Source organism: Mesocricetus auratus, unplaced genomic scaffold (assembly GCF_017639785.1).
Source record: "Mesocricetus auratus isolate SY011 unplaced genomic scaffold, BCM_Maur_2.0 Super-Scaffold_100015, whole genome shotgun sequence".
Lineage (NCBI taxonomy): Eukaryota > Metazoa > Chordata > Mammalia > Rodentia > Cricetidae > Mesocricetus > Mesocricetus auratus.
In genome coordinates this window covers 31,078,134-31,087,206 of record NW_024429198.1, presented here as the reverse complement: position 1 = coordinate 31,087,206, position 9,073 = coordinate 31,078,134, and positions in this window count along the sequence as shown.

Below are 9,073 nucleotides of genomic sequence, written 5' to 3'. Positions count from 1 at the left end.
GACTTTCCCATTCCTCATTTTCCCAGGGTGCTAGAGGAACAGCTGTCCAGATGCTGGTGTTGAGGACACAGCCTATGGGACTTCACAGCCCTGTTCTCCATGAGCCTGGAAGGCCTTTGAAAACCTAATGAGTGTCAGATTCGTGAGAGTGTGTTAACTACAGGAACAAGGTTACATCTAGCCTGTGATGCAGACTGCCATGGTGTGGGCTGGGTCTGTTACGGCAACGGCAAAAAGGTGAGTCTGTGTATATAACATATGTACATGAGTTCTATACACCTGTGTATGTGAGTGGAAGTATGTCCATGCCTGCTCATGTCTGTGTGTACATGTGTGTGTTCTGTGTATAGTGTATGTGTGTATATCTGAGTTCGTGTGTGTGTGTGTGTGTGTGTGTGTGTGTGTGTGTGTGTCTGTCTGTCTGTCTGTCTGTTCTCTTATCAAGGCATTGACACTGGTTCTCGTTGGTATCTCCTGGGAGGCTTTCCAAACACCACTGGCATGAACTGTAGTATTCCTGTGATATCTCCAGAAAACAGGTTTGATCCCCATGATCTCCACAAGAAAGTGACACTTGGTCCTGTGACAAAGAGCCTCGGCTGCATGAAGAGGCAATCCTTCTACCATGGGGGTTGGTGAGTCCCTCCTGCTTTGCAAATGTCACATTTGAGGGATGATCCACACATAGTCCATGGTGTTTTCATAGAGATGTGGCTTGGCCACAGAGTGAACCCAACCCCAGGGGCCATAGGCTTGTACCCAACCCTTGGACAGATTGGCAGCCCTGGATTAGGCCCAATTCCTGCTCCATTCCACTTACCAGAAGAGAGGGTCCACCAGCCCAACTGTGCTGCATGTGCAGAGGCCTTGGAGAGTTTTTACAAAGGAAGGGACTTTAATATTCCCCAAGTGGGGATAGAACAGTATCTATCCAGTCGTTACCAAACATGCTACGTTCACATTCGTGACACTGTCTCATGGCACAGCTGGCCACGCTGATGACAGTGTTTATTTTGACAGGTGTAGTCTTTTGGAAACTATTAAAATTAGTACCAAGTTGAAGTATGAAAAATGATTGTTGCACATGGCCAGTAAGTTCCCCAGTATTTGAACTCTGGGGTCTCATTTGTTTCTAAATTAATTTTTCTTCCACAGTGAAAGCACACTGTTAAGTTTTCACAAAATATGGGTTTTCCCCTTTAATTAAAAAGCAATCCCTTATAGAATCGCATTTCATTGTGGAACGAAATGAAACTCCTCCCACGTTTCAGCATCCTTTGGCTTGAAATTCACAGAATTCAAGCTAACTGAAGTAAGCCATTCGGAAAAAAACACAGCTAATTAACGAAAACAAATTGAATAGTGAAGAAATACACTGAATGAGAAGGAAGAATGACTAGAGGAATGTGTGCCCTGAAAGGTGCACCCTTGTCACCACACTTGGAAAAGTGTTGAGGTCCCAGGTCCAAGTGTCCGTTACAGGTCCCTGCTCCTGTGGCCCCTGCTATTTGTCTTCCGGCCAGAACCAGGACATACATCCCACCCCCAACTGACCTGCCTCCTCTTTGCTTATGCCAAGGTGCCATGTGCCACTTTGATGACTGGGAAGCCTGGCCCCTTCTACAGTGTCACATAGGCTTGTGCAGCTGGCAATGGACGGAGTTGTGGGTCATCCCCGAGAATTGGAGAATTCTGGGCTCCCCGACACACATCCCCCCAGGCACTCAAGGCAGCTGGGCCCTTCAGGGTCAGAGTGTCCTGTGTCACATAAGGCCTCCCTAGGAGGAACTAAAGCCTGAGTGTGTGGCACCCCTCTGAGGGTGTGTGAGCCACCCCTGCTCCCTTTCTTGGAGTTCTGCATCGTCACCGTGTGTCAGGTTACAGGCTCCAGAGCTCCTGTTTCCTGTGTTTCTCAGCCCCACCTGCTCCTGCCTGCCTACACTGTGTTTGTGGGCATGGGTTGCACAGATTTTCAAAGGACCAGCTACTGTTTAGGTGGTAGTCCCTGAGCCACACATGAATTGGTTAGACCAGCAAAGGGCAGTATGAATTCCAAGCAACAGCCTGGCCTGGCAAGGACAGTAGAGTTTCTACTACAGCCTAAAGCCAGAGCTTTGCAGACCTGGTCTGTTGTGTGCCTCTCTCTTTGGATTTCCCATGGTGCCCACATCCAGAGACATCCACTGGGCTTGTCAGAGGAGATAACCTCTCCCTGAATCCTGGCAGCAGCATTGCTGTCATTGGCAATGCTTGTAGCGTTCCCTCCCACCCTGTGTCCCTTGATCATTTTAATCTAAATGAGTCTCTTCCTGCATGCCCACTGTGGACTTCTGAATTGGATACTGCCAGCGGTAGTGACTTTGATGTCACCTTTTCTGCTTCCTTGTTGTTCAGATCTCTTTAGGCATAGAGGGTCGTGGCCATCTCTGCCCCTTTGTGTGGCACAAGAGTGTGCCCACACTCGAAGGAGCTCTTTCACAGTGTTTCAGAGCTCCTTACTTTTGCTCTGTTGAGAGCCTGAGCAAGAGCCCCCAAGTCCTTGGAATGTCCCTCATGTGTGAGTTATGGTCACGACACACCATGGAACCAGGGGCTAAACGTGATGAACCTGGCCCCTCTCAGCAGCACCGGTAGTATAGAAAGAAGCACTTGTGTCTGTGTGTTCATGTGCAGCCTCCAGGAAGGGAAGGGGTGGGAATGGGTCACGTGGAGAGCTGCAGGTCCGTAGAGGGCAGTCTAGGAACACCAGACGACACCTCCACTGTTTCCACTTTGCTCTTACTTGGGAGAAGAATGCCCTATGCACTTGCCTGTGCCTCGAAATCAACATGTCCATTGCTCTTTTCAGAACAAACGTTCCCTTTGGTGCTGATGGGCACACGTGTTCTGAAATGAAACTGACCAGCTAGGAAGCTAGTCATTCCTGAGTAGATAACCTGGACTGTGCTGGGTCTGAAGAGAGAGGCAGAGAGACTGCAGGGAGGGTGGGAGGCCAGTGGGGAGGTAGTTCCCAGGGCCGGTGTTGGATAGCTGGGGTTGCCTGCTCTCTCCCCTCTGACGTCAGTTCACCCAACTCCACTGGGTTAACACCAATGTCCACAGACTGTAGAAAGAGCCAGAGATGAGCATCTGCAGGCAGGGACGTCTCTAAGGGTGGGTGCATTCTTCTGGTACACTGGGCATAGTCATACAATTAACACTTAAGGAGTTATTGGAGTGGGTTAACAAAGAAAAAGGTAAAGTCATTGCTCTCCATTTGCCAGTCTTTCTCTCACCGTTGGTTCTTCAGAGTGGCAAAGTGGCTGCCAGAGCTCCAGATGTGGGTCAAATATCTTTTTTATCAGATGGTAAATTTTGTATGGCACACTTGACAAGGCTGAAGAGCCCTGCTGTTGAGTAAATGCCAGCCTGGTTGGTGCTGTGAAGGCATTCTTAGATGAGATCGATATTGAGATTGGCATGTTCTCAGTGAAGAAGACAGCCCTCCCCTGTAAGGGTGGGCCTCACCCAGTCAGGCTGAGGCTTTATGGCCCTAGTGGACCTGCTCCAGTCTCTGATCTGACTGTAGATTTCAGACTCAAGGCTGTGTCTGCCGCTTCCTCTGAGCCTCCAGTCTGTCGCTGCCCTACACGTCTTATGTAGAACAATCACTCTGGGGACTCCCACCAAATCCCAAATACATCCCTGTTTCCTCCTGTGGGCCACTGCTGTCAGGTGGCCACTCCCTGGCATGGCAGGTGCAGAAATGAGGTATCTTATCAACCTGTGTCTCCATCATGGACCACATCCACCTCAAGGCTACATGTCTATTAATGCGTCAGATAGGATCAGATGTTCATACTGTCTCCAGCCCATCTGAATGGCATGTCCAGGTCAAAGACAAGAGAGCTCAGAAATCAGACATATGGCCATCTGCCTTCTGTGTTGGCTTCATTTATGAAGTGTTCTGGTAATAGATAAAAAAATAAGGCTTCCCAACCCTATCAGTACCTAAGATTCAGTGTTTGTCCATGGCCCACGGTTTCACACAAATGAGGTTTATTTGCCCCTGTCCAGTCACCTCCTCCTTCCTTTATAAAGAATGGTGCAACCATTTCAAAGAAAAAGAGACAACTCTTTATTGAGAATGAGACAAATCCTCAATTAAGCCTGTTATGTTTCTAGCCTCCTAAGAACATGCAAGGCTGACTCTGGGTAGTATTACTTAAAAACAGAAAACACTAGACTTCCAACAAATAGAAGACGGAGTCCTTTTCACAGTGGGCTTCATGTTCTGGGCACAGGACTCACTGTGTTAATTGTAAGTCTGGGAAGTCAGATGACTTTTCCTCTGAAGCAGAAAAGCAGGTATCTCAGTTTGGCAAATGTGTTATTTTGGTTGGAAGCAAGAAAGAGAAGAAAAATCCCTTCATTAAAAAGTAGCAAAGCCAGTGGAAATTAAATCCTGTAAGATCACCATTCACATCTGGACTCCAAGCTCCAACCCAAATTCCAGCAGCAGAGACGAGGACGTTTCAGTGTCCAGGTGCCTCCTGGAAAGGACCTGTGGCAGTGTCCCTGAGAAGTGTGGGAACACCTTCATCCTTGGAGCTGTCAGTGGGGGTGGGGTAAAGCGCAGGATGGCATGAGCCTGCTGCGACAGGGCCTCGATGCTCACAGAGAAGGGACTCTGGACTGGGCTAAGGGCCTGGCTACCCAGAGATCTCTAAGACCATGGGACAGGGATGGGCATAGAATACCAGTTGAGAGTGCTTAGCCCATGGTTCAGCCTTAAGTAGTCCAGGGGTAACTACCAGGCATGGCCAACCTCAGGACAGAGCACTGGCACAAAGTAGGTCTGAGCCAGACGCGGGGAGAGGGTGACGGTGAGGGGGGTCAAAGGTGAGTGAAGAGAACCCTGGAGAGCAGCCCCTACCTAGGCCTGGTGTGAGGGGTCTGTGTGTGTGTGTGTGTTTGCTTGCATTTGTGTGTGTTTGGGTGTGTATGTGTGTTTGGGTGTGTATGTGTCTGATTGTGTGTGTGTGTGTATGTGTTTGCAATTGTGTGTGTTTATGTGTGTGCGTTTGTGTGTATGTATATCTCTGTGTATGTTTGTATTTGTGTGTGTATGTGTCTGTGTTTGTGTGTGTGTATGTGCATGTGTATGTGTGTGGCGTGTGTGTGTGTGTGTGTGTGTGTGTGTGTGTGTGTGTGTGTGTACCCCCTGGCTGTTGCTCAGACCTCAGTGAAGTGACTGTACTGACAAGAAGATCCAACACATACTTTCTAGTGTCTGAAGAACCCATTTTCAGATGTGAACACCAGGGTCTGGGGTCTGGACTGAACTGAAGCAAACACTAAGTGTCCAAACCATGACAAGGCCAAGCAACTTCATCCTAACTGAGGAACAGAAAGTAAATGTGGAATGGTTTCCACAGGCTGATGTGTTTGAACACTTGGATCCCAGAAGATTGCACTGCTTGTGGAACCTTATGGGGTAGGGCCTTGTAAAGGAAGTGGGTCACTGGGAATGAGCCTTGAGGTTTCACAGTCCAGCCTCACTTCCTGTTCTCTTCCTGACTATGGATGCAACGTGACCAGTCAGCCTTCTTCTGCTACCACCACACCTTCTGCACTTGCTATCACATCTTCCTTGCCATGATGGGATGATCCGGGGGAACTGTAAGCCAGGATAAACCCTTCTTCCTATAAATTGGTTCTTATCCTATATTTGGGTAAAGAAACAAGAACAGCTAACACAGGAGCAACATCCGAAGACACCCAGGGAGTTCACAGTCATAGCCTCAGTTCTGTTCTAGGACCAGTAGAACCAGGTAGGGATAGGGCAGTCAGAGATCTCTAAATTTGTACCATGGGGGGGTGTTATTCCCATCATGCAGCAGTGTTTGAACTCCAGGGTTGATAGAGACTGGGGCAGGAGGTGGGGGAGGGACAGCAAGTCCGGAGGACACTATTCTGTTGGAACTGGAGAGGCTGCCGCTGGAGCAATGCTCTGTGAACAGAGCCTGTGGACCTTCTGTCTAACGCAAAATCCTGTCCAAAGCACCAACCAGAAGAGGGTTGCAGCAGGGTGGGAGCACACATGGCTGCCAAGTATGGAGGAATGTAGATCCCTGCCATGCAGTGGTTGAGTCTCCACAGAGAGGACTGAGGGTTCCCCCTGACCCTCAAGACATGTACAAGGGCAGGAGCCAGAGAATGAGTACCAGACACTTGTACCTACTTTTCCTCAACTTACAACCACCTGCATTGCAGATCCCTCCCCATATCAGTCAGCATGGGGTTAGGAAATGTGGCAGAGAATCCCGATGATAAAACAGCACCCATTTGCGTAAATTTGTCTAGAAGAAAGCATCGTGAGAAACGCAGCCTCAAAATCCTCAAAGGTGTGATGGTGTCAAAAGATTTCTAAGTTTCAGGCCAGCAAGTTTTAGGCCAGACAAAGCTACATGGCGAGACAGTGTCTGGATACAATGACCAAGACAAAGCATTTGAAAGGAAATAAAAGTGTAGTGCAGTGTGGGTATGCGTGTCTGCAACCCCAAGAGCCGTGGGGATAGAGAGAGCTCAGTGAGAGCCCCTGTCTCAAAGGAATAAGGCTGAGCACCATGGGGCAGATTCCAGAGCTCCTCGTTGGCCCTTCCTTCCCTCACATGCTAAGGTGCATGCTCTCCCACGCATGTGTACACACACACTCACGCAAAAGTATGTTTAAACTCGAAAATAGTAGAGAGAGATAAATAATAAAAGCAGCAGTGAGCTTAATGCAGAACAACAGAGAAATCTTTGTGAGGTGCATAAAACTGAAAGACCGTACCAACCCTGAAGACAAACACAACTCACCTCAACCCTGGTGTGATCTAGGCCATCCTGACAGGGCTTGCCCAAGTCAACAAGGTAGATGAGGTTCTGAGCAGCTTCATGCTACACCTCTGACCAGAAACAGACACTGTGTTTCCTAAAAGTCAAAGTTAGCCAGGCATGGTGGCACACGCCCTTCACCCCAGCATCCGGGAGGCAGAGGCAGGAGGATTTCTGTGAGCTCCAGTCCAGCCTGATACACAGAGTTCCAGGATAGCAGGGGCTGTCATACAGAGAAACCCTGTCTTGAAAAAACCAAGAAAACAAATAGAAAATATAAATGGTCCTCCATGTGTTACAGACATGGCGGTAGTTAAAGTTAGTGTCAACTTGACAGAATTGGAACACTCTGGGAGACAGGATTCCGGACACGGAAATACCCACATTAGTTATGGATAGGACAATTACCCAGGAAGGAAATCCTTGGCTGTTAGAAAAGTGAAAAGTGAGCTGAGGACAAATGTGTGCATGCGTTGCTCTCTCCCAAATGAGAATATGATGTGACCAGATACCTCGAGCTCCTGCTGCCTTGATGTCCCCACTGTGATGGGCTATAACTTTGTATTAGAGCTGGGTAGTTGTGATCGTGTTATTCTGTCAGTAGCTCAAACTCAGGATTATAAGGAAGGCCTCTTATAGCCTGAATTATTGTTCTTTTCAAAACTTAGTTTAGTTTTATTTGTATGATCGCTATACTTTACTGCTGGGTGTTTAAGACCAGATAGATAACCAAAAATTAATCTTTTTTTTCTGTTAAGAACAGTTGAAGGTATGGTCCTCAGGGGTCACTTGGAACTGGGAGGAGCTATGACTCCTTCAGTCCTTTCTTTACCAGTTGCGTCCTCTGATGGGACGAGTCAGGGTCTGGCTAACCATGTCGATTCTCTAGGAAGTGTGGAGAACGTGCCCATCTATGTTGACTCTCCTCTTTGTGGAATTTGTCCTGGTTAGAGTACTGTCCGGGTCTCCTTGGCTTCTCTGATAAGAAGTAAAGGTGACTCACACAGAGGTGCAGGGCATTTGAGAGATGCCCAATAGTTCCCTGGCACTTATTTACTTTGGAGGGTAAGAGCCCAAACACTGGTCCTCCTAGTCCCTCTGCCCACAGTCTTGGGTCACCAATTGCAGTTACTGAACAATTGCACCAGTATTCAAAAACAAGCAATGCTTAAAGTTTAGCTTCACAGAAACAGGTCAATAAACCCAACTTAAGACTGAGCTTTTAATTAAAAGCTTGACGTACTTAGTAGAGATCACAAGCAATTATCATGATAAAACATGGGCGCTTTGTTTTTAGGCATATTAATTACTTACAGAAAGACAAAGCCAGAGGGCTAAGTCAATGTCCTGGTTTTAGATTTTAGGATCGGCAGAGCCCAGCTGAGGCCACTGTCCATGAGTGAGGCTCTTACATTGGAGCAGGACCCACCAACTCCTGAAGCTAGTTTATTTTTTTAAGCAATAGGGATTTTTAAAGATGACTTGTATAATCAGAGATGAGACAAAGATCAAACAAATAATGATTGATGTTGCTTATATAATCTTTTGTTTTAAAACTTTCATTAGACATGAACCAGTGAGAATTTGGGTTAAGCCGGTAGTTTTATCTAATATGTCCATTAACTTATAAGCTAATTTGGCACCATGTAAATATAAAAGCACAAGCATGTGTAAACACTGTGTATAGATTTTTAAAAATATACCAAATACTTTACATCACTTACCAATTTTAAGTCAGACTATTGGTCGGATAAAAATTTTAAAACATTAGCATTTCTAATTCAAAATGACTAGTGAGTAGACACTGACAGCTTGGCTTTCATATGAGTTGTCCCAGTCTAGTAGGAATTGGACAAAAATCTTGAAAAACTTGAAAGGAGAGTAGAGTAGACAGACAACAGTTTTAAATATCTTAATGTTAGAGCTATAAATGAAGATTTATCTTAGAAATGTGAGCTATCAGCTGATTATCCCAATACTTAATAATAGTTGTTTTTATTATGTACAGAGGAAGCTTACCTGAACTTTGAATGTTATTGCTTGTTGATATTGACTCTTTTGTAACCCTCACCATTGACGGGTATTTGGCGTAGAGATAGTTGGCAATCATACATCATTTTACACATAGTAAGCATCCTACACTTAGCATTGCACATTGAGACTATTCCTGAAAAAGAAATGCATCCAAATGAGTCCAAATGTACATCATCCA